The sequence below is a fragment of the Montipora foliosa genome, chromosome 11, assembly GCF_036669935.1.
Source record: "Montipora foliosa isolate CH-2021 chromosome 11, ASM3666993v2, whole genome shotgun sequence".
NCBI lineage: Eukaryota > Metazoa > Cnidaria > Anthozoa > Scleractinia > Acroporidae > Montipora > Montipora foliosa.
In genome coordinates, this window is record NC_090879.1 from 1,693,281 (window position 1) to 1,719,293 (window position 26,013).

General features: G+C 40.0%; 1 protein-coding gene across 1 annotated transcript in view; it reads right to left on the minus strand.

Annotated features, from left to right (window-relative positions):
• Positions 1 to 26,013, minus strand: part of LOC137975804 (diphosphoinositol polyphosphate phosphohydrolase 1-like) — a 46,158-nt gene that overhangs the window by 2,140 nt on the left and 18,005 nt on the right. The gene's annotated exons all lie outside the window — the stretch shown is intronic.

A 26,013-nucleotide genomic window follows, 5' to 3' on the forward strand; every position in this document is an offset into this window, starting at 1 on the left:
TTGGCTATCAAAGGAATGACCCCGTTCGAGCCGTGTTCGGTTTGAGCTCCCAGAGGTATCACATCAACTAAAAGTTGCCTAATAGTTGAAAACGTTTGATCCATGTATCATCTTAATTACCTCTCTGAGACCATCTTTGCTTTTCGATGAAACGGAAGGATGCCCTGGGAACAAGTGGAAGGCGATGGATTAGAATGCGAATGCCCTGGGTTCGAATCGTGCTGTGACGACCAAAGATAGTCTTAGGAAAAACCTTAAATAACAATGACCACAACCAGGTTTTCTGAGCCCGCGAGACTGAGCACCCTCAGCAAACCATTGTTTTAACGAAAACCGCAGGTCAGCAACCTTGTTCTGGTCATTGCTGTCTAAGGTCTTCTCAGTCTTAGGCGGTGCCGAATCCAACTGGTTTCCTTTTCCACTTGTGTTTCTTATCACACACGGTCCCACAAGCCTCATGACTTTTAATTCTACCAGGTAAAAAATATTTTTTGTTTTAGTTTACTCTTTACTTCAAGACTTAGCCTACCTGGTTGAAACCATTTTTTATTACATTGTAGTTCATGTGCGAATATCGGTCCCTCCAGAGAAACGTTACTATGGAGACGTAAATGCTGCGTTGATTGACGCACTAAAAAGCACTAAGAAAGTCACTGATTTTTTCGAATTCAAGTACGGAGATCATACTGTGAGGCAGCAGGTGTTATCACTGGGTTACTACTCCGATTTGTTTCGAGTGATTTGTGAGGTCTTTTGCGTTTGGCCATCGTAGTTCTTTCGGCTTCCGTCTTTATGATATTTACTAAGTACTGAACTGAAAAGAGCCTCAAGTAGTGTGGCTTTGCAAGAGTACGTTAGTGAGTCGCTTTTGAACTGAAGCAACAGCCATCAACCGGTATTCATAGTTGGGGTGCAGGGGTGGCGCAGTGGTGAGAGCACTCGCCTCCCACCAATGTGGCCCGGGTTCGATTCCTGGACTCGGCGTTATATGTGGGTTGAGTTTGTTGGTTCTCTACTCTGCACCGAGAGGTTTTCTCCGGGTACTCCGGTTTCCCCCTCTCCTCAGAAACCAACATTTGACTTGATTTGCTTTCATTGTTAATTTCAGTTTACAGTGTCCCCAAGTAGTGCTCCAGCGCTAGAACGACTAGACACTTAAATAAAGTTCCTCGTTTTTCCGAGTCTCTGTCGACAGCGGGCGCACTTGTCAAAGGCGTGTCAATCCAGAGATTGCACCGGCATGTGATTGGTCAATGATAGTGACGAACACGTTGGATGTACACCGCGATTGTTTATTGCGGTCTCAATCACAGGTCTGCGCGATTTCTGGATTTAGTCGAAAGCAAGAGAAAATGAAAGATGTCTCTCTTTAATTTTCTCTTGGTTTCTGACTTGGTTATTAATCTGAAAAACAATCACAGCTGCTGTGAAGTATCCTAATCCTGGGAAATCGTCATCTGTTTTCCGGATACCTTCTGAAAGGCTTTAATTTGTTGTCTCTTCCTTTCTAATTGGTTTCTTATCACAAATTTTCGTAGCCTTAAGGCTTCCTTTGAACTTATACAAATTGTGTAAAAGACATCATACGTCCTGTAAATTTCTTGGTCATGGGTCAGGTGTGAAGAATTCGAAAGAGAAATCGGCTGTGCGTTAGTTCCGATCTAAATGCGAGACTTCAATGATTATCGGCAATAATACTTGTCATTTCAATTTAGACTTTCTGAAAGAGCTGTCGATAGTTTTAAGAGTTCTTGATTGATAGTCCTTTGGCTTGCTCAAACTGCTCTTCAACAAACTTAAGGTAATAAACACAAAATTACTTCTTATCTCCCAAGTATAACATACGGAAGAATATTCGCCACAAATCAGTTGCTCTTTGATCCGCTTGCAGAATTCATAAGAGTGACTCAAACTTGTGTTTGCTTCAGTACAATGTTCAATTCAAGTGAGGCGAATTTAACATCTTACCGCGCGTTTAGCAGTCATTCTTATCATCTACCACAGGTTATTTTGATCTCTGTGGTTGCAATATCAGCAGTTATTTCTAACCTGGTTTTCCTGATTGCAGTCTTCCGAAATCCTGTTCGGTATCGGGTACGAGATTCACCAGTGTCGCTATTGGTGGTAAATTTAGGAGTGTGCGATTTGTTAGCCGCAGTTGTGCCTGGCTGCGGAGGAATCCATTACAATCTCAGTTTGTTAAGAGGAAGAACAAGAGAAGACCTTAATGGAGCTAGAATTATGATAAGTACCTTTGGGGTTATCACATGTATCGTGTCCACCTGTACAATATCTGCTATGTCTCTGGAACGTTTTCACGCAATATCGTCGCCTCTCCGTCACAGAGCTCGCTATAACAATTTGAGAATCAAAGCATTTTTAGCCTTGAGTTGGATTTACTCCATATCGTTCGCTTGTCTTTCGATGGCACTTTCCTATCGTGTATTTTTTCTCCTTTATTGCCATGTTCATGTAACACTACCTTTAATTATTCTACCTGTGGTTTACTGGAAAACATACACTGCTCTCCGTTTTCATAACCAGAATAAGGATGGAAATTTGACTCTTGCTCGAAGAGACCCAAGGACTTGTATTCGCAGAAACAGTGAGAGGAAATTGTTGTCAGCCATTCTGTTGGTTCTCGTCTTATTCTACGTAACCCTCATGCCTTTTTATATCGCTCTAAACATGTCTTCTGTCAGACCGTCCGTAGCAGAGACGAGGAGCTATCAAATTTTTTTTGGTTTGTCAAGTACAATCGTTTTAGTAAACTGTGTTTTTAATCCGTAAATTTATGCTTGGAGAATTCCTAAATACAGGCGAGCATTTAAGGAAGTTTTTTGGTCCAGGTGGCTGCTGTAGAAGGCTTAACACTGTGGAGACTGTCCGGGATATGATGATGAAAGAAAGACTTTGACAATTAACAGGAAAAGAAGTCGAGTTGCCTATGGTTATATCTTGAAAGCTTTGTACAATAACAAGACTTTCATTCATACTCGAAGACCTAACTTTGTGCAACGACACCAAAAGGCTTCCAGAGGAATAAACTGTCGTAAAAATGGGAATTACACGAATAGTTATGCCTCCAAATGGTCTTGATAGTAGCAGACAAGTAAAGAATTTTAGGAAAACGACGAAACCTTTGAGTTTATAAATCATGTTTCTACAGAAACTTCTGCCAACAACAATCAACAATCTTAAACTATCTTTTTAATTCCCACATTTTCACGCTATACTTCATTCCGTTGTTACTATCAGTTTCACATTAGCATTTTCTACTCATTTTAAAATCAGCATCCATCGCCTTGTATTCTGAATAACTGAGGATGGCAGAAGTTTCTGTCGAAACATGTTTTATAAACTGAAAGGATTCCTTGTTTTTCTTAAAAATAGTCATGCTAATTTTACTTCCTGTATAACCTATTTGATATTTTCAGGATAGATTTTGATCGATTGGGATTTATTTATTTATTTATTTACTTATTGAATATACAGTTAATTATAAATGGGCTTTGTCACGAAATTCAGCCAAGTCAGTAGTATCTGTGTTCTAACCTTCCCTCTCCACCCTCCTTATAAGTTGTGTAAAAGACATGCGCATGTGTAGAAAAAAAGGAGTTAGATTACGAGTGTGGTTAAATCCAATTATTTCCTTCGGAATCTGTGGGGATCCTATATTTTGAGGACGAGGACGGTCATTTGTGTGTATTTGCTTGAAGATGTCGAGTGTAGTTTTGAGTGATATGAATGGATTGACGCCATTTGATTGTTCAGATGGACGGTTGGAATTTTGCCACGCTGGGAAAGATGGGTACTGGCTTTTGAACTGTTGGCCGCTGGAAAAGGGGTAAAGAATAGAGTGATTAATCATCACCTTTCAAACAGAATGCGTCTTGTTCCCGGGACATTTACTTCTAGTTCATATCGTGCGTCAACATGCGCGAACGCTTAGAAAGTGCTTGGATCATAGATAAGAACGCACAACGAAGCTCATTATCTTGACTTGGTGACAGACTAAACAATGAACGCAAAGCGCTATTGTCTCTTGTTTTGTTCCCTGAAGTCGCACATGCGCATATTTAGCAATGGACATTTTATGAAACAGTTAACTTTTCTCATTTTGCTTTACAGAATGGGCAATTGTTAGATTTGTTTGTTTGGACAAATAAGTTATAACAAACAACTCTTGGTCAGATTATCTAATGGGTGATAAAGTGCTTTTTGATCCGTCGGCATCCCTTTGGCCTGCCAATAAACTCTACAAATACTCCAGTTTCTTTCCTTCGGCCACAATATTGGATTCTTTGTGAAGATGGAGAAACGTAGTCGTCCACCGGAGGCCTAATATAAGAGCCTAGGAACTGCCGTGATTTCTCGTGCCCGAATATTCTGCGATAGAAAACCTAACGTTCTCGGCATCTATCAAGCTGAGCGGATAGTTGCAAAGAAAACTTGCAACGGAACGCCTATACTCATAGTACAGTGGCAAGGTTACTGACGTAGCGAGAATACACTTGTTTTAGTATTAAGAGAAAAGGAAACACGATCCATGCCAGCTTCTACCAAGCTCTTCTTTCCTCAGATTCTCTTCTGTCCGGGGGTTAGGGTTAGGGGGGGAGGGGGGGCAGCCCGGGGGGGGGGGGGGGTTCTTATGTAAAAAGGGAAGGGATGGTCGTCGGAGATTTTAAATTAAACCCCTAAAGGAGACCAATCCGGGCGTGGCCCAGGGAATATTTTTTACCCCTAAAAGAGACCACATTAAAACACGGATATATAAAAAATACAGTGCCTTTTAATGATGGCAAAGACATTATCATCTAATAATTTCACCTACGTGGAGAAATATAAAAGTGTAAAAATACACTGTTATATTTCTTCGCGCGCAACCCTAAAGGAGACCTTCTCGGCCATACTAGTATGATTGCGTTTTGCACAGAACACCCTAAGTGAAACCAAAATCCAAAATTTATACTCCTAAGCGAAACGACGAGCATCCCTCCCCTTTTTATATGGGAGTCCCGAGGGGGGGGGGAGGGGGGAGGTAAGGGTCATTTCGCATACAAGAAACACCAAAAAGCACAGTTTTTGAAGTAAAAGGATAGTACTTTCAACCGCTCTCTTAGTTTTTTGATAGAATTGTAGATTTAACCTTCAACTACAAAAAAGCCAGTCTATCATTGCAAAAAAATTCATCTCTAGCTATTGCAAATTGTCGAATTTAGACAGCCAGTTTCACCCTTTCTTCTCTTATTGCGAGACCTCTATTCGGGATTCACGCTTGATTGCTCGGTTTTCGTGCCTCATTACGCATGCCAAATGTCCTACCATTCTGCGCAATGGCGAAACGCTGGGCTGCTGCAAAGTCACTTGATACCTGCTGCTAAAACGCAAGAAATGAGCTCATATCAAACGAATTTCCTCCATTTTTGGCAAAATGCAAATTTCAGTCCGACGTTTTCCGTTTGCCGCAAAACGTAATACCTAATGTCCTCTAATGTCGAACAGACGAAGTGTCGCCAGTTTACAGGTTCAAGACATTTCAAGTTATTTTCTTCACTCTGCGATGAAGGCCAGGGTAAGGATAATTACCAAAAAGCGAACTGAGGATACGTTGAATAAGCATTTCAAACCGAAAGCAAACGTTCCGCACGAAAGGATTTGATTTCGTGACATGACCCAGCTGGCCAAGGAAAGGAAAGGAAAGGAACTTTATTTAAGTATCTAGTAGATTTAGCGCTGGAGCACTAATTGGGGACACTGTAAAGTGAAATTAACAATTAACACAACAAGTCAAATGTTGGTTTTTGAGGAGAGGGGAAACCGGAGTACCCGGAGAATCAGTTAAGTCTGTTCAAATGCAGGTGCTACACGGCCAACATTTGCAAAAAAAAACGTAATCCTTTCTTGTATAAATAAATAGATCTGCTCTCAACCGTGTGGCTTCATAGCTCAGTTGGTAGAGCATTGTACCGGTATCACAGAGGTCATAGGTTCAAACCCTTTGGCCCAGTTGGTTTGGGAGCTGTGTTAGTCCAACAGCTATGCAACCCGGAGCTTGACTAATACAGAAAACCTTTACTCTCAGACTGAAAAGGAAGCTTTAGCCATAGTGTGGTCATGTGAAAGATGTCATGCCTATTTCGTTGGTGCTTAGTTTGAGCTACTAACTGACCACGAATCTCTAGAATGTTCCTTTTCTCCTTAATCAAAGACCTTTGGCACGATCTAGGAATGGCTTCTTAGGATGCAACCGTAAAAGCTTACAGTCAAATACATTCCAGGACCTAGGAACATCGCAGATTCCCCGTCACGCCTGTTACAGCCAAAGTCACCTTCAGGACAGAAAGACAAGACAGACGAGTATGTGATGTGGGTTATCCACCTGTTGCCATGACAACCCGTGAAGTCGAGAGAGTAAAATATGCGAAAATGCCTCTTAAATGGGAGATGGCACGCCATTGTATTCAAAGAGTACATACCCGTGCGAGGTGAATTGAATGCAATTGGAGAACTTGTGCTTCGTGGAACCAAAAGGGTCGCATACTGGATGTAGCACATGACGGTCACCCTGGCATTGTGGGAACGAAGCAACTTCTAAGGAGCAAGGCGTGGTGGCCGGAAATTGAAATTGAAGGAGCCAGACAAAGTTTGCAAGACTTTTAAAACTACGAGTATACAGATGAGCCTATGAGTCGAACAGATCTTCCGTCTGCACTCTGGCAACATCTGGTCGCTGACCTGTTGGGCCCGCTACCTTCTGGGGATTAAATGTTTGTTGTAGTCGACTATTACAGCAGATTTTTTGTGATGGAGTTTACCAAATCAACCACAGCTGCGACGATCGTGCCACTCGATCACCAATGTCCAATATGTTTGTTACTCGTGGTCTTCCGTGTTACCAAACAAAACAGACTCAGAGAGCCTATCCTGTTATACTCTGAAAGCTATTGCAACGGTGCATAAACACTCTGAAGAAAAATCTGTAGCATTTTTTTTCAGCGAAGTTATGATGTCATAAACCCTCATTTTCATAAATTTTCTTACAGGTTTTCAGTTAAAACGTTTTAAGGAGGCTTCTCCTCGAGTTTTAGGGCCGCGCGCAAGCTGGGCACTAGTATGGCGCGTAAAGCCTGAATTTGGTTTCAGTGTTGTACAAAACACTACACTCGTGATAAAATATTGGAACTACAGCTCACTTTGATTTCGGCTCGACGGGCGAAAGATTGTTGTCGAAGTCCATTACTCGTCGCTTTTAAGATTCCAGATCATCATCGCCTGTCTTGTTCATCCAATTGACGTTCCCGTCTTGAACTCCATGAGAGCATCTTTTGTTGAAAGATGCACTAAAACGCCATTCGCGTTGCAATGACTTTCGACGCCATTGCTGGTTAACGAGAATAACAAACTCACGAGGCAGAATGTATATTTATATTTAATTAAGTTAGCACAACAGAAAGACGCTAACCTCATTTTGACACGAAAATGCTTTACTATTGCCATAAAAACTGTACCGTTAAGCTCGCATATTATAAAACATGATGAATTCATGTTCCTTTTCCAGCGAACAATGTTTTGAAACAAACAACATTTTTGCTATTAGAGGCAAAAACCCCTTCCTATTTCATTACGTGCGTGAAGAAAAAAAACTCAATCGTGTCAAATATGCGCAATATTACAACAAACTAAAATTTCAGGATCAAACCGTTTCCATGAAGAACCTTTTCCTTGAATAATGAAGCACAAAATAGACGAAAAGCTTTCTTTCAAATAATTCTTGGCTGTCACATTTCCAATTATTTTTTTTTACCTGAAGACTGTGCAGAGTTGATCACAGATCCACTTAAGGTGTTCGATTCGTTCTCTGTCTTTGTTGAACCCATAAGTTACCAGAGAATTTTCCATTTGGTTTCAGTGTTCTACATTACAGCACACTTGGTAAAATATTAGAAATACAGCTCACTTTGATTTCGGCTCGACGGGCGACAGATTGTTATCGAAGTCCATTACTCGTCGCTTTTAAGATTGCACCGCCTGTCTTGCTCAGTATCCAAATGACTTGCCATTATTGAGCTTCATAAGGGTATATTTTGTTGAAAGATCCACTAAAGCGCCATTCGCGTTGCATGACTTTCGACGCCATTGCCGGTTAAGTGAATCGTTTGACTGTGTCCACCAGAGAAATCTACGCATTTCCCACTACCCTCTCGATCCTAAGAAAATACGCGCAGAAGGCTCTATGCACAAAGACACCACTTAGCAGGGGAGTGACAGGCAAGACTTTTACCGACACGGAAAATAAAAATATAAAAAAAAAACCAACAAATCCCACCCACTTTGCAACTGGGATTGCCATACTGGCAACCCAGTAAAAATGGCAAATTCCAGGATATTGGCAAAACCGTCGGAACGTCCTTGACTTTTTACTACTTCAAAACGTCTCCCAATTTTATTTCCATGATGTGGCAAAGAACAAAAAATATTCACCTTAGGAAAGTATAAATATTAAAGATTTTAGGCCAAAAATAGGAATATGTCTGCCTATCATAAGATGTGATGTTGCCATGGTAACGGCCATAATCCAAAAATTGACACCCAATAAATAAGCCTTCTTATATCGGTACCCATATTGGTAAGTCTCTACGGGGAAAACTTTGAGAGAAAATAATTTGGTTTTCTTGTGTAACTCGTATCCTGTAGTGAGGGTATTCGCAAATACTCTAGCGAGCTACCTTAAACTTCAAACGTCCCTCGTTATAAGCATTTCGGATGTCCTTCAAATTGCTCTTGAATTCGGAATACAGTCCTTAGCGCAAACGTTTCCTTTGAACTTCTACAAATTGTGTAAAAGACATCATACGCCCTGAAAAATTTCGTTTCTTGGTCATAGGTCAGGTGTGGAGCATCCGAAAAAGAAATTAGCTTGCCTTAAGTTCTATTTCTGATTGAAATGCGACACTTCAGTTCACTTCAGTTCTTGCATATTTGAGGTTGCACTTTCTAAAATAGCTGTCTTTAGTTTCAAGAGTTCTTGATTGGTAATCCTTTGGCCAGTAAAAATCGCTCGTCAAAAAAGGAGTAATTATAAAAACGATTACGTCAGCAGCTGCTGTGAACTATTCTAATGGTTGAGCACTTTCGGGAAATCGTCATCTGTTTTCCGGATAACGTCTGAAGGGCTTTTGTTAGTTCTTCTTCAGTTTTTTTTTTTTCTAATTGGTTCAGTCCTTAGCACAGACGTTTGTCAACTTATACAAATTCTGTAAGAGACATCATACGCCCTAAAAAATGCGTTTTCTTGGTCATAGATCAGTTGTAAAGAATCTGGAAAAGAAATTGGCTGGCCGTAGGTTCTACTACCGATTAAAATGCAAGACTTCAGCTATCAGCAATGACACTCACTATTTCAGATTAGACTTTCTAAAGTAGCTGTCGTTAGTTTTAAGAGTTTTTGAATGAATAATCCTTTGCCTTGTACAAATCGCTCATCAACAAAGGGTTAATTCAGTAATTTAACACAAGATTACGTCTGATCTCCCCCGTTCAAATCGACTACAACATACGGCCACAGAAGAAAATTCGCCACAAATCAGTTCCTTTTTGAGCCGCTTGCAGAGTTTACAAGAGTGACCCAAACTTGTTTTGCTTTGGTACAATGTTGAATTCAAATGAGGCGAATTCAACATCTTACCCCAAATTTGGAGAGCATTTAAGTTATTATCTGGCTCACGTTATTTTGATCTCTGTGGTTGCAATATCAGCGGTGACTTCTAACCTGGTTTTCCTGATTGCAGTCTTCCGAAATCCTGTTCGGTGTCGGGTACAAGATTCACCAGTGTCGCTATTGGTGGTAAATTTAGGAGTGTGCGATTTGTTAACCGCAGTTGTCCCTGGCTGCGGAGGGATTTATTACTATATCAGTTTGTTAAACGGAAGAGCAAGAGAAGACCTTTATGGAGCTAGAATTGTGATAAGTACCTTCGGGGTTGTCGCATGTATCGTGTCCGTCTGTACGATGTCTGCAATGTCTGTGGAACGTTTTCACGCAATATGTTCCCCACTCCGTCACAGAGCTCGCTTTAACAACATGAGAATCAAAGTCTTTTTAGCCTTCACCTGGATTTACTCCTTACTGTTCGCTTGTCTTTCGCTGGCAGTTTCCCGTCGTGTGTTTTTTCTCCTTTATTGCCATGTTCATGTAACACTACCTTTAATTATTCTTCCTGTGGTTAATTGGAAAACATACACTGCTCTCCGTTATCATAATCGAAATACAGTAGGAAATTTGTCGGTTGCTCGAAGAGACCCAAGGACTTGTATTGACAGAAACAGAGAGCGGAAATTGCTGTCAGCCATTCTGTTGGTTCTTGTCTTATTTTACGTAACATTTATGCCTGTTTTTATCGCTCTAAACATATCTGCTCTTGGACCGTCCCTCGCAGAGACGTGGAGCTATCAAGTATTTTTTGGTTTGTCAGGTATAATCGTTTTAGTAAACTGTATTTTTAATCCGTTCATTTATGCTTGGAGAATTCCTAAATACAAGCGAGCATTTAAGGATGTTTTTGGTCCAGGTGGCTGCTGTAGAAGGCTGAACACTGTGCAGACTGTCCAGACTATGATTATGGAACAAAGATCTCGACAATTAACAGGAACAGAAGTCATGTTGCCAACGGTGACATCTTGAAAGCTTCGTTCGTATGCGACTCGGAGACCAAAGTCTATGCAACAATTTCAGACTGAGGAATAAATCGTCTTAAAACTGGCAATTACAGGAATAGTTCTGTTAATTTTATTTCCTATGTAACCTATTTGTTATCTTCAGGATAGCCTTTGATCGATTGGGATCCCTATTTATTTATTTATTTATTTATTTATTTATTCATTTACTTATTGAATATACAGTTGACTATAAATGGACTTTGTCACGAAATTTAGCCGTCAAGTCAATAGTATCCGTGTTCTAACGTACCCTCCCCACTCTCCTTATAAGCTGTGTAAAAGACATGCGCATGTGTAGAAAAAAAGGGTGAGCACGACGGTGACCACAAGTTCTTGTTGATTGGCACCCAGAGCTGCCGCTGGCCAAGAGGATCGCGTCTTTGCAAACGACAATGGTTAGCACATGGAGTGTGGTTAAATCCGCTTGTTCCTTCGGAATTTGTGGAGATCCTACATGTTGGTGACGAGGACGGTCATTTGCGTGTATTTGCTAGAAGATTTTGAGTGATGTGAATGGATTGGCGCGATTTGATAGTTCGGAGATGGCTGGAATTTGTCGGCACGCTGGGAAAGATGGCTACTGGGAAAGGTGTAAAGAATGTCGAATAGAACAAAGCTATGCTGTTGCATAGTGCCGGTTTGCAGGCTCAAGATATTTAGCAAATAAACCCCTTCGGGCCGCCGGTATGTCGGCTGATAATGTCCACGGCTGAGAGATTGTCCGAAATATGAATATTTGCATTTGGCCGAGAAGCGAAGCAAATATGAAAATTTGAGGACAATCTCAACCTGCAAGTAATTAAGGCATGGGCACCAACCTGGCCCCAAATTATTGCACAAAAAAGTAAGGGGGTGGTCTAACGTCTGAAGGTTTATTAATAACCACCTCAGCCAAAGTTTCTATATTGATGTGAATGACGTATGCAAACGAGACCACTTGACTTGTTACGGCCACAAAACTCAAAATAAAAAACGGCAACAGTTTATTCTAAAAGTTATTTCACTTCGCTACTATTAGATTACTCAAAATGGTAAAAGAGAACGAACTATGCTTGGCCTTAAATACGTCTTTAGTTTTGGAAATATACTGCATTTTGTACTAGTGCCCAGTCCCCTATGGAAAAGGATTTCTTTTTTCAGACATTTATTTAAAATTATCTTGAAATGTCCAAGCACAGAAATGATGTACACAATAGTGTTAACATCATAAAGGTAAATCCAGCCACCAGAAAATGATAAAAATTAATAATACGCAAACAGCGGTTGCAAACATTTGCTTGAAATGCATAACTTTTATAAACTTAACGTTTCGTATGTTACAACATACATCATCAGAAGTGATTATTATTCAGTTACAGATAAATTTAAATTCAAAAATACAACTGTACGGACTGGGAACTAACGGAATAAATTGACATAAAACGACAAGAATATGCTAATAATAGAGATAAAGTTTCTCACTGCCAACGTTTTCATGTAAGGCTGGCTTTAGATATGCATTTCAAGCAAATGTTTGTAACCGCTGTTTGCGTATTATTCCTATTGAAACTAAAACGGCCCAAGTCAAAGAATTTTTATGATAAAAAGTGTTGCCGTTTAGCTGAAAAGATTTCTGTGCTAAAAATAACTTTGACATGTCGCATGATAATATATTATCCTATATAGCAGTTAAGGTTTTACATCTGATTGCTGCTAACGATGTCCTTAAGTTATTTCGTGTTATATAAAATGGATCAATGGTTAGACCACCCCCCCACTTGTTTTCATAACATAGATCTGGGCCCAGGCCTTAATTCACCTGAGTGCAATTAAAACAAGCTGTGAGTTATCAGCTATGACAAATACAGAAAACCGCTACTCACGGACTGAAAAAGAAGCTTTAGCCATTGTGTGGTCATGATTGTGATCATGTGAAAAACGTCTTGCCTATCTCGTTGGTGCTGCGTATGACCTACTAACAGACCATAAACGTCTAGAATATTTCTTTTCTTGTAAATCCAAGACCTGTGCCAGGATCGAAAGGTGGCTTCTTTGGATGCAGCCCTACAAGTTTACAGTCAAATACGGTCCAGGACAAAGGAACATTGCAAATTCATGGTCACGCCTGTTATAGCCAACGTCACCTTCAGGACAGAAAGACAAGATGGACGAGTAAGTAAGGTGGGTTATCCAATTGTTGCCATGACAACCCGTGAAGTCGAGAGAGCATCGTAATATTCTCCAGAACGGTAAAGTATGCGAAATTGCCTCTTAAATGGCCGATGGCATGCCATTGTCTTGCATTGCGAGGTAAATTGAGTGCAACTGGAAAACTTGTGCTTCGTGGAACCCAAAGGAAAGTGCCAAAGGAACTTCGGCTTCGTGTATTGGATTTAGCACATGAAGGTCACACTAGTATTGTGTCAACGAAGAGAGGCAACGTGTGGTGACAATTGAAGGGCTGTCACCTAGTTTCGCAGGCTTTAAAACATGAGCTTATGATTCGTACTGATCTTCCGTGTGCACTCTGGCAACATCTGGTCGCTTGAGCCCCTTCAAAATCATCTACCATCTAAACAAGATTTAACTGGCGGGTGTATCGTGTGGATAAATGCTAGATTGGTTCCCAGGCGCCTATATTTGTACTTGGAGTTGGCGCAAAAAAATGCAACCTCGTACCCAGGGTGTCCTCTGCGCTCGAGAACTCACTGAGGACCCCAAACCCTGATTTAAAAACGTGGTCACCGCTTTCCTACACGTCGACTTCAGCCCCACTAATCTTAAATCCGTTCCTACGCTGCCGGCCACAGCTTCAGGAGTTTCACAGTGAAGACGAATTTAGAGGCCGTGACAGCGAGAGGACGGAGAAAGGGAACGTGTATGCAGAGTGCAAAAGAAATAGTTGCAGAAATGGCATTCAAGAAGGCGATAAAGTACTATGCCAGCAAGAGAAAGATGACAGCCGAATCACCGCCGTAATGGCGTTGATCGGTCCTTCCAGAGAGACGTTACTATGGCGGACACGTTTACAGTCACGTATATGCTGCATTGATTGACGCACTAAAAAGCACTAAAAAAGTCAATGAGTTTAGCGAATTCAAGTACAGAAATATTCTAAGACCCTCTTAGGCAGCAGGTACTATCACAGGCTTACTACCCCTTATGTACTGTGCTTTATGTGGGTTGTGAGTCAGGCACAGCTGGCTTGCCGCCTATTTTTTAACTCTAAATTCTTATTAAAAGTTAAAAAGTTTTACAAACTCGGAGCTAAAAGTTAAAACTTATGAAATATTTCGTCCGTTTTTCAACCGGACTTCATCAGTCAATGATATGAATGTTAAAAAGATGGATTTTAAAAAAGGGTTTTAACGCCTCTTGGGGGTTAGAATTGTGTCATAGATGGCTGCTAATTCGTAACCATTGTCTCTGTTTAACGCCGGTTTCGTAAGTTTAATTTGAATAGCTTCTTTTATCCTGCGTTTGAAGGTGTTAACTTCGGTTGATAGTACTTTTGTCTTATTTGGGTCCACCGAGTGACCCTCCAGGTGACAATGCTCGTGAATAGCTGATGAACTTCTTGATTGGTGTTCTTTCACTCTGATTTCCAGAGAGCGGGCCGTTTCGCCAACGTACAACTTGTTACACTTCTCACAATGGATCTGGTACACAGTACCGCATTTCTTGAGATTGACAGTTGTGTCCTTGACACGTACCAATTGTGATCTTAGAGAATTGACGGGTTTATGAATAAGTGTAACCTCGTGTGACTTGAAAGCTCTTTGCAGGCGTTCCGAGATTCCTTTGATGTATGGCGTTGATGCATAGATTTTCTTCTCGTTTTGAGGCTCTTCGGTATCTTCTGTTGTAGATTTTGGACGTGGTATTGTTAGCATCCATTCTGGATAGTTATTCATTTTTAGACCTTGCTTGACGTGCTGTGTTTCTCTAGTTCTAGTAGTTCTAGTACGTGTCAAGGACACAACTGTCAATCTCAAGAAATGCGGTACTGTGTACCAGATCCATTGTGAGAAGTGTAACAAGGATTACGTTGGCGAAACGGCCCGCTCTCTGGAAATCAGAGTGAAAGAACACCAATCAAGAAGTTCATCAGCTATTCACGAGCATTGACGCCTGGAGGGCCACTAGGTGGACCCAAATAAGACAAAAGTACTATCAACCGAAGTTAACACCTTCAAACGCAGGATAAAAGAAGCTATTCAAATTAAACTTACGAAACCGGCGTTAAACAGAGACAATGGTTACGAATTAGCAGCCATCTATGACACAATTCTAACCCCCAAGAGGCGTTAAAACCCTTTCTTAAAATTCATCTTTTTAACATTCATATCATTGACTGATGAAGTCCGGTTGAAAAACGGACGAAATATTTCATAAGTTTTAACTTTTAGCTCCGAGTTTGTAAAACTTTTTAACTTTTATTATGCTTCCAGAGCAGGAAACAAATGTTTTTGACTGTAAATTCTTATTGGTTTCGTTTGATTTGTAAGCTATTTTGCTATTGGCCATTGTAGTTCTTTCGACTTCAGTGTTAATGGCATTTACTAGAAAGTCGAAAAGGGGCTCATGTATAAGTAGTGTGGCTTTGCACGACCCCGTTAGTGAGTCGCTTGTGAGCAACAGCCATCAACCTATACTTACAGCTCGACAGCGTGAACGCTTTTCAAAGGCTTGTAAATCCGTCATTGTTTATGGTGGCCTCAATTGTAGGTCTCAGTGCGAATTCTGGATTACGTCGCTAGCAGGAGAAAATGAAGGATGTAATTTTATCTTGGTCGCTGCCTTGATTAATAATATGAAAAATCTCCGCAGCTGCTGTGAACTATCCTAATTTTTAAACACTGGGAAATCGTCATCTGTTTTCCGGATACCTTCTGAAAGTCTTTTGTTGGCTCTTCCTCAGTTTTTTTTTTCTGATTGGGTTCCTTTTGAGAATGCTTGATTGGTAATCGCCTTTGACTTCTACAAATCGCTCGTCAACAAAGGGTTAATGAACAATAAGATTACATCTTATCTCCCACGCTCAAATTGACTATAACATATACGGACGAATATTCACAACAAATCAGTTGGTCTTTTAGCTGAGCCGTTTGCAAAGTTCACAAGAGTGACCCAAACTTGTTTTGCTTCAGTACAATGTTCAATTCAAGTGAGGCGAATTTAACATCTTACCTCGCGTTTAGCAGTCATTTTTATTATCTACCACAGGTTATTTTGATCTCTGTGGTTGCAATATCAGCAGTTATTTCTAACCTGGTTTTCCTGATTGCAGTCTTCCGAAATCCTGTTCGGTATCGGGTACAAGATTCACCAGTGTCGCTATTGGTGGTCAATTTAGGAGTGTGCGATTTGTTAACCGCAGTTGTGCCTGGCTGCGGAGGAATCTATTACAATCTCAGTTTGTTAAGAGGAAGAGCAAGAGAAGACCTTAATGGAGCTATAATTATGATAAATACCTTCGGGGTTATCTCATGTATCGTTTCCACCTGTACAATATCTGCTATGTCTCTGGAACGTTTTCACGCAATATCTTCGCCTCTCCGTCACAGAGCTCGCTATAACAATTTGAGAATCAAAGCATTTTTAGCCTTGAGTTGGATTTACTCCATATCGTTCGCTTGTCTTTCGATGGCACTTTCCTATCGTGTGTTTGTTCTCCTTTATTGCCATATTCATGTAACACTACCTTTAATTATTCTACCTGTGGTTAACTGGAAGACATTCACTGCTCTCCGTTTTCATAACCAGAATAAAGTTGGAAATTTGACTGTTGCTCGAAGGGGGACGAGGATTTGTATTGACAGAAACAGCGAGCGGAAATTGTTGTCAGCTATTCTGTTGGTTGTTGTCTTATTCTACGTAACCGTCATGCCTTTTTATATCGCTCTAAACATATCTGCTCTTAGACCGTCCCTCGCAGATACGAGGGGCTTCGAAATTTTTCTTAGTTTGTCAAGTAGAATCATTTTAGTAAACTGTGTTTTTAATCCATTCATTTATTCTTGGAGAATTCCTAAATACAGGCGAGCATTTAAGGAAGTCTTTGGTCGATGTGGCTGCTGTAGGAGGATGAACACTGTGCAGACGGTTCGGGGCATGAAGATGGAACAAAGAACTCTACAATTAACAGGAACACATGTCGTGTTGCCAACGGTGATAGAGCGGTTTTCAATTGAGTGTCGACAGTAGTTAGCGAATTGCTTTGGTTTTGCATTACTTCACTCAGTGACTGGCTCAAAGTTCTCGCGTTATTTTTTCAACCAATCAGAAGTGAAACCAAAGCCAATCATGGCTCACGCGTGCACATTTTCCGGCGCTTTGTGTCGGCTACGTGTAATTACTTCGAGTTTTGATTGGTTTACTGGATTGTCTCCATCCCTTTTGATTTGCCAAATTAATTACTTTTGGTTTTACGACACTTAATTGAAACTCGCTCTATCTTGAAAGCTTTGTATATTAATACTTAAAGACCTTTGTTCGTATGCGACTTCGAGACCTAACTCCATGTAACAATACCAAAGGGCGTCCTGAGGAATAAACAGTCTTAAAACTGGCAATTACACGAATGGCTAATGGTAATTTTACTTATTTGTTTGGAATCTCTGGGAATCCTACATTTTGGTGACGATGACGGTCATTTGTGTCTTTGCTTGAAATTTGTAAAACTTGTGAAGGCTGTCAGCTTGTTTAGCAGCCTTAGTTTAAAACCTGAGCCTATGAGTCGAACAGATCTTCCGTCTGCACTCTGGCAACATCTAGTCGCTGACCTGTTGGACCCACTACCTTCTGGGGATTACATATCTGTTGTAGTCGTCAAATACAGCAGATTCTTAGTCAACCACAAGTGAGAAGATCGTACGATCACTAATGTCCAAGACTAATGTTTGTCACTCATGGCCCTCCTCGTTATTTAAGGACCGATAATGGACCGCAGTTTGTCAGCAATCGCATCAAACTTTCCCCGGGGAAAATGGAATCGAACATAGACGAACAATTCCTTAATGGCTACAGACAAAACACAAAATCGCAGTATCCCGAAACACCTAAGAATTGCTCCGTCAAGTACATGGTCGTGACTGAAGGTCAGAGATGGATAAATTCATGATGTTGTATCGCACGCAGCACATTCAACTACAGGAAATATTCCTGCTAAGTTACTATTCAGTTACTATTTAGAAGAAAGATCAGAACAAACCTACCACGGCTTCAGGAGTTTCACAGTCAAGAAGAATTCAGAGACCGTGACAGCGTACTTATAAGCAGGTTGAAAGCGTTAGCAAAAGTTTTTTTTGGCAAAGAGTTACCTTCAATAATTGCAAAGTTTTCGTCTGCAAGGACATAATGCCCGCTTACAAAAATCAAGATTGCAATCGTTTAGCAAAATTTCCCAGCTAGCAATTAAAGAAATATTGCAAAAGTCGCAAGGATTTTGTTTGCGACGACCAAATGCGCGTTACCAATATTCGCAAGTAAGCTTTCGGAAAGTCTAACCTGCATAAGACGATAACTGAAGTCCCTCATTTAGGAGGGAGGAAGGAGGTCGAACCTACGTCCAGTCGAATTCTTTTCCGGATGCTCTACAACTGACCTATCAGTGACCAAGAAAACGCAATTTTACCGGTCGTATGATGTCTCTTACACAATTTGTAGAAGTTCAAAGGAATCATTAGGCTACAAATGTTTGTACTAAGGAAGCCACTTTTTAAAAAAAACTTAGGAAGAGCCAAGGAAAGCCTTTCAGAAGGACATTATCCGGAAAACAGATGACGATTTCCCAAAGTGTTTAGAAATAAGAATACTTCACAGCAGCTGTTGAGATTTTTCATAATATCAACCAAGAAAGCAGCATTTCGACGAGAAATTTAAAGAGGTCCCTCTTTCATTTTCTCTTGCTAGCGACTAACTCAAGAAGCCGCATAGCTCTGTGATTGGGACGACCATAAACAATGTGTACATCCAATGTGTACGTCACTATCACCGACCAATCAAATGCCGGAATTATGCGCCTTTGACAAGCGCGCACGCTCTCGGCAGAGAGCGTTGAATGGACTTTGACCGGTTGATGGATGTTGCCTTAGTTCACAAGTAACATGGGTTACATTCCGTCGGCATTGTACTGCATCGGCCTCAACGACAAATATAAAGGAAATTTGTTTAAATGGTGTTGTAAGCTTGTCATCTCTTTCTTGGTTGAGTAGTACTTTATCACCTTCTTGGCTGTCATTTCTGCAAGTATTCTTTCGTGTACTCTGCATACATTCTGCCTTTATCCTTCCTCTCGCTGTCAGCCGGAGAGAGATATGGCCAGCTGGCAAATTTTTATCGCAAAAGTGGCAGGATTTTGTTTGCAAGGACAAAATGCGCGTTACCAATAATCGCAAATATCGCAAGAATAACAAAACTCTACAAAAAAGAAGGAAACAAAAATCAAAGGGGTCCTTGGGAAGATGAAAACTGATATCGCAAAAGCCGCAAGGATTTCCCTTTTTTTCCCTCTCTTTGTGAAATTTGTTATTCTAAGCAAGATCTATACGCTAATAGGGATTCAGATTTTGATGAAGATGTTTTCCATTCCTTTCAGACTCAGAACGTTATTATACCTAAGTTATCGGATAACCTAAGCCAACAGTGTGATGGATTGCTGACTTACACTGATTGTTATAAAGCTCTAGAGAAATTTGAAAATAATAAATCGCCGGGAAATGATGGCCTTACGGCTGAGTTCTACAAAGCGTTTTGGCCAATTTTAGGCACTCTTCTGGTAGACTCTTTAAATGCTGCATATTTAAATGGCAAACTGTCAAATTCCCAGCGGCAGGCAATTATTCGGTTAATTGAAAAGAAAGACAAGGATAGAAGATATGTGGATAATTGGAGACCGATATCGTTGCTAAATGTGGACTATAAAATCGGATCTTAAGCTCTAGCAGTAAGGCTCGAAAAGACTCTCCCATTTATCATTCATGAAAACCAATGCGCATATGTCAAGGGGAGAACGATCTTTGACGCAGTGAGGTCAATAAATGATGTAATGGAGTATACCAAACTACAGAATATTCCGGGTCTTATGACAACATTTGACTTTAAGAAAGCTTTCGATTCTTTGAGCTGGAATTATTTGTTTCATACACTAAAAGTTTTTAATTTTGGCGACTCCTTTTTGCACTGGATTAGAGTAATTTACTCGGACATCTCAAGCTGTATTATGAATAATGGCTTCGCATCTGATATTTTTGAGGTCAATAGAGGAGTTCGCCAGGGGGATCCTTTGTCACCATACCTATTTATTATTGCCCTTGAAATTGTCAATATAAGTATTCGTGAAAATAATGACATCAAAGGAATCAAAGTTGGTAAATGTGAAGTTAAACTTAGCGTTTTTGCTGACGATCTGACAACTTTTATTAATGATACACAGTCCTTTTTCTTGCTGCAAGGTCTCTTAGATAGATTTGGTAGAATTTCTGGACTAAGGTTGAACGAAGAGAAAACAGAAGCGTATTGGCTTGGTAGCCTTCATGAGTCGCCAGAGTATATTGGCGTTGACAAAGTAAACAAACCAATGAAAATTTTAGGCATTTTCTTTACGTATAACTGGCAAAAGTATCAGGAGCTCAACTTTGAAAATATTATTAGGTCCATTCAAAAATCTATCAATGCATGGCGGTGGAGAAACTTAACACTGATTGGTAGAATTCAAATTATTAAGACCTTCGCAATCCCCAAAATTATGTTCCTGGCATCGTTAATCCTTTTAACAAAAGGGATTGTGAAGCAGGTGAATAATGTTCTTTTCAATTTTATTTGGAATTCGGGGAAAGATAAAATACAGCGCCTCACACTTATAAGTGACTATAAAGATGGTGGATTACGTATGCCACATATTGAAACACTTATCAAGGCTCAAAGAATCATGTGCATGAAGAAATATCTCGAAGGTTATAATAGTACCTGGAAATTGTTTCTTGATAACTATCTTGCTGACTTTGGGGGCGCTTTCTTAACTAAATGTAATTACGATGTACGTTTTTTGCCGAGGACTCTTCCTAAATTTTACAAGGAATGCTTAACTGAATGGGCGCTTTATAAGATATCACCATTCTTATGTATAGATGGAAAACCTTTGTTTAGGAACAAACTTCTAAGGAAAGGATTTCTTACTGTAAGTGATATTTTGCCTCACTCCGGTAGAATGAAATCATGTAGGACATTACAAAATCAAAAGGTAACCGGTGCGGAGTTTTTTTGTCCTTAAGAGTGTCTTTAACTCTATTCTATTGGAGTGGAAGACCCTTTTAAGGGACATGCCAAGCACTTTGCCCGAGGCCCACGAATAGCAGGACTCAATATTTCCGTCTTGTTCCAGATACTTATATTGGCAACTAATTAAGAAAATTGAGAAGCCCCCGATTTCAATATCTAAATACGAGCTTTTATTTCCATTACATGACTTATCTTGGAAAGACATTTATCTCCTCCCTAGACGTGCTTCACTAGACTCAAAGATAAGAGAATTTCAGTATAAGGTTTTAAATAGAATCCTTTATGTAAATAAAGCCCTCTATAAAATAGGAATAGCCAGTTCACCTTTGTGTACTTTTTGTCAAATATCAGAAGAATCCCTCGTGCATCTATTTATACATTGCCCAATTTCAAGTGCTTTTTGGCTTTCTGTAGTTGAATGGTTGAAAAATTACTTTTCGGCAATCCAGTGTTAAGATCTTGTTCCAATTTTTTGCTCACAAAAATAGGCTGCAAAGTGACGCAAATCTTTCTGCTGAGATCACGTAATTGCCTACGGACTGCATTAGCGGCTATTTGATCTTTGAAAGGGAGAACTATTCTGATTGTGTTAACATCATCGAAAAACAAACAAACAAAACTCTATAACTCTGTTTCCCGTAACGGCATTGTCATGGTACCATACGAAACACTTGTAATTGCTTGACGAGATGTACTCACTGATGCGACGTGACAGGTTGCGATAGCAACAAAAAAATCTGTGTTAAAACACACTATATTTTGGCTTTAAACGCTTATATCTCAAAAACAATATCGGCGACCCACATGTTTCATGTCTAGAAAGTAATTATATAATAACCCAAGTTATTAACGGATTTTGATTGGTTCTGCCTATGATCTATTAGAGGACAGACGCACGATTGACGTCACCATCAGCTTTTATGCAAATAAAGTTTAATTCTTTATTATATAAAACAAATAGATTCCATGTTGCCGTTGCCGTTGCCGTTGCCGTTGCCGTTGCCGTTGCCGTTGCCGTTGCCGTTACTACATTTTGACGTCATCTGTGATCTATTACTGAACAGACGCACGGCAACATGGAATCTATTTGTTAATTATATCAGGCTGAGATAAAAGATATAAGAGATAAAAAGAGATAAAAATTCTTTGGGGCGGCTTCAGAGCCACCTTAACATTTTCCAGTTGTGAAGGCAGCTTTGAATCCGCCGCCCTAAAAGCTTTGGGAAGAGTTTTTTTTTAATCTTAGCCTAATTATCACTTTGCAGCAATAAAAATAGGGCGTCACAGAGCAATAAGATTCCTTCATGTCTTGTTTTCTCTCGGTAATTAACGTTATATTATTTGAATCTGGTATTGACGTTGCCATGACTATTGATTGCCTTGCGGTTTCTTCAATCGGTCCAAAAATTTCGTCTTTTTTCGGCCAATCAGGGCCAGCTACACTATCCGCTGCAAATTCTGTCAGATTGACTCGTTTGATTGTTTTAAATTATTGGTATCTGTGAAAGTTAGTAAATCTTCTATGTCTTTCTTTTCCTGGCTGTGTAATTCTACATGCCAAATGACGCCAAGTCTCGGCGGAAGGCTTCCACACGATCGAAATACTTGTACCATCAATCACTACGAACACAGCGGCAACTTGACGAGCAACACGATCGAATCAATTGGCATGCGTTAGTCATAATACCACCACGGTGGCATGAGGTCGAGGCATTCGTACGAAAATCTCTCAACGCAGGATAGCATCAAGCCTGAGATCGCAAGAATAGTATGGTTGATAACAATTTACGTGCTTTATGGTACACTTAAATAACCCTACCGGCTTAAAGTACATACCAATAGTATGCCCTTCTCCTTCGTCGAAGCGCAATAAACTGATGAATCATCTGCTAGGTCTCCTTTGTCGTAAATAAGCACTACAGCATTGCTGAATTTTGTTGCATCGTATGTGTTTAAACCTGCCTCGAAATTGCCCTTACTTTCCTTTGGAAGTGATCATTGTTTGTAAAAAAAAGATAGTTTTTCCCTTGGCCTTCCGCATCTGTGTTTTATTTACCTTTCACAGTTCTTTAGTATCCACCCTGTGCGAAGCTTGTAGGTGAGTGCACGAGGAGTTTGAAACCAGCAATGGCGCTGTTAACTTTCTAAAGGACGTGTTTGAAAGCAGAAAGTGGAGAAGAAAAATTAGCAACATGGAGCTCTTTGACGTCTCAGAGAAAAGCTTGAATGCAGTCGCACTATTTTCTCCGTCGCTGCGCATGTTCGGTAGAATTGGCAACTACGGAGGGTTATATTTACCCACGCAGTGACAATGAACATTGCGGAGCTTGTTCTCAGCTCTCCCTGCTTGTTATTTTCACTCTAATATGGAGCATCACTGTCGTAGAAAAAATGAAGAAAATACATAAAATTACTCTTACCTCAATTCGCTTTAATAACGAGGATAAGAGCCTCGTCTGAATGACGAGGCTTAAATTAAGTGGAGGAAAAAACTTCTTTGCGTTTTCCTGAAGTTTTCTTCATTGGGAACTTTAATTTTAATAACATTATTGAAACTAAGCGGGAATCTTTCGCTCATATCTGGCTGGCACCGTTGGTAGTGTGCGCAAGGTTTAGGTTCAGATCGTGGATGAAGTACGAGAGAGTCTTCGAAAGAGGTAGATATTAGAGGTAGAGAGGCAAATTAAGGAAATTTGGTTTTATCAAACGAGCTGATAGAGCAGTTTTCAATTGAGTGCTGTAAAACAAATACCAAAGTAATTACTTCGACCAACCACAGCCGGTGCATACAGCCCAACGAACAAATCCGAGTTCGTACCAATTCCGAGTAACTTACTCAAAGCGCGGGAAAAATCGCGTGTGCAAGTCGAGATTGGTTTTGGTTTTTCTTTTCATTGGTTGATAAACTGTCGCGAGATTTTTAAACCAATCACTAAGCGTAGCAATTGCAATCGCGAAATTACTTTCGACAGTCATTTCAAAACTGCTCTATGGGTCACAAAGTATCATTTCGAAGGTGCTGCGACATGGACTATGTTGGTTTCACAAGACGGCACTTACCAACGCATTAACGAACACGCAAGCTCAAGATTTTCGATTGGGAAACGCTTACAACAACATCGGGTCGAGAAACCAACCATCAAGGCCAATTTTTCGGTCCTCAAAAAGTGCCGGAATACGAAATGTTGTTTATCCATGAGCTAATAAAAAAAACTATCACTAAACGTGGAATCAGACATCAATTCGCGCCTAGCTGTTCCCTTTCTTTCAAAAAACGTACTTATCAAAGGATTTAAAAATAAGGTGGAAGCCAATTTAACCAATCGGATTGTAAATTTGATCACGTGACCTAAATTACCCACTCATAGAGTTAGGATTTTTGCTACCTTATCGGGATGCAGATTTCTTCTTCTGAGAATTATCGTTCGCCTTAATCCTTCAATCTGATTGGCTGAGTTTGCTTCCCACCTTATAAAAACTAAAACCCTCAAAATATCTTGGTGCATAATTCGCCTTTTGAGAATGTGTTAAAATAGCGTTTGTTGATTACCTTTTGAGGATCGAAGCGTCATTACGTTTTTCTGATCGATCTGGTTGTACTTCTTCATTTCCTCATTTGTATCAAGAATTTTCTGGAAGCCACAATCTTTTCGTTTCTAATTAAGTGAACGAAAACTGAAATAAGTAAGCATAACGTTGTGTGATTTATTTTCTTTCTATTAGACTCTGCAAGGCATCGAATAAGCTTTGTAATGTTCTACTAAAACGGTCCTTTACATTGAGCCCATCAAGACAGTGGACATGGTTTGCCAATAATAATATGCTTTCCTATTCCATTCTAGTAACTGAGAAAGTCTATTTAATTAAGTTTGAAAATTTTAGATAACACTGTGCGTACTTAACAAATCACCTAAATGTAAGATTAATAGAGAAACACATGAATAGCTTTTAAAAATGCATTCATTTACATACATATTTATATCGGCAAGCCTGAAAGCGAAGCTCCTCAATTAATATTTATTTATGTTTCAGTTAAATTTTTGTAAGTAGTCTGCTTTCCATACGGCCAGTCCGGCCTGCTCATTACTAAAAATAAGATTATTTTCCCTTGCTCTTTTTACCGTTTTTCGTCACCATTATTCAGCTTGTTTTTTCGTGTTCGTGCTTGATCTTTCTTATGCTACTAATCACTATAATTCAGGCTCTTTTCTTACTCTCTGTCCCTGTGTGTGTCACTGGTATTTCGCCTGTTTTCTTGTGCTTACCTGTAGCCTGCTTGCTGTTTTTCTTTCTTTCTTTCTTTCTTGTTTCTTTGTTGTACAAGATATGAAAAAAAAATACTTGGTTTCCTTTGAATTTTTTTGTTTGTTTACTCGGCGTCAAATGCAGAAAAATATGCATTAATGTTATGCAGAAATGCAATACGCCCATGAAGTAACTTCCCGCCAAAAATACGCAGGTTCCAGCAAATGCAAATCTCCTGCCAAAAAAACGTGTTCCAGCAGTGCGACATTTCGCTTACTGACTTACATGAAGAGTTGAACGAACGGAAGAACGATCGCACGATGACTTCATAACCAAAACCAAAATTTCTCAAATCGATGGGTTACCAACCTATTTTAGCATTTTGAACCAAAAGGTCTGAACTCTGCATTAACGTCTAGACTTCCGAGATCACATTTTATTGAATTAACAACCGCTGTATTTCGGACTAGCTGTATTTTTTGGACAAGCTGTGACAAGGAGAATCTAGGTCGTGTATTGAAGTTGCAAAAACGAGCGGCCAGGGTAATTTCTGATGCTAACAATCAGGCGTCTAGTGTCAAGCTGTTCAATAGACTTCAGTGGTTTCCTTTTTATCAGGAATCGAAATAGCTAAATGCTGTGTTGCGTAAAAACGTATCAAGGGTGAAGTACCCTTATATACTGAAGGCTCTTTAATACTCTATAGTCAGCAACACAATCGTTCTACAAGATATATTAACACTAATTTTATTTGTCCAAGATTTCATCGTGTGACTGAAGGAGATAGAT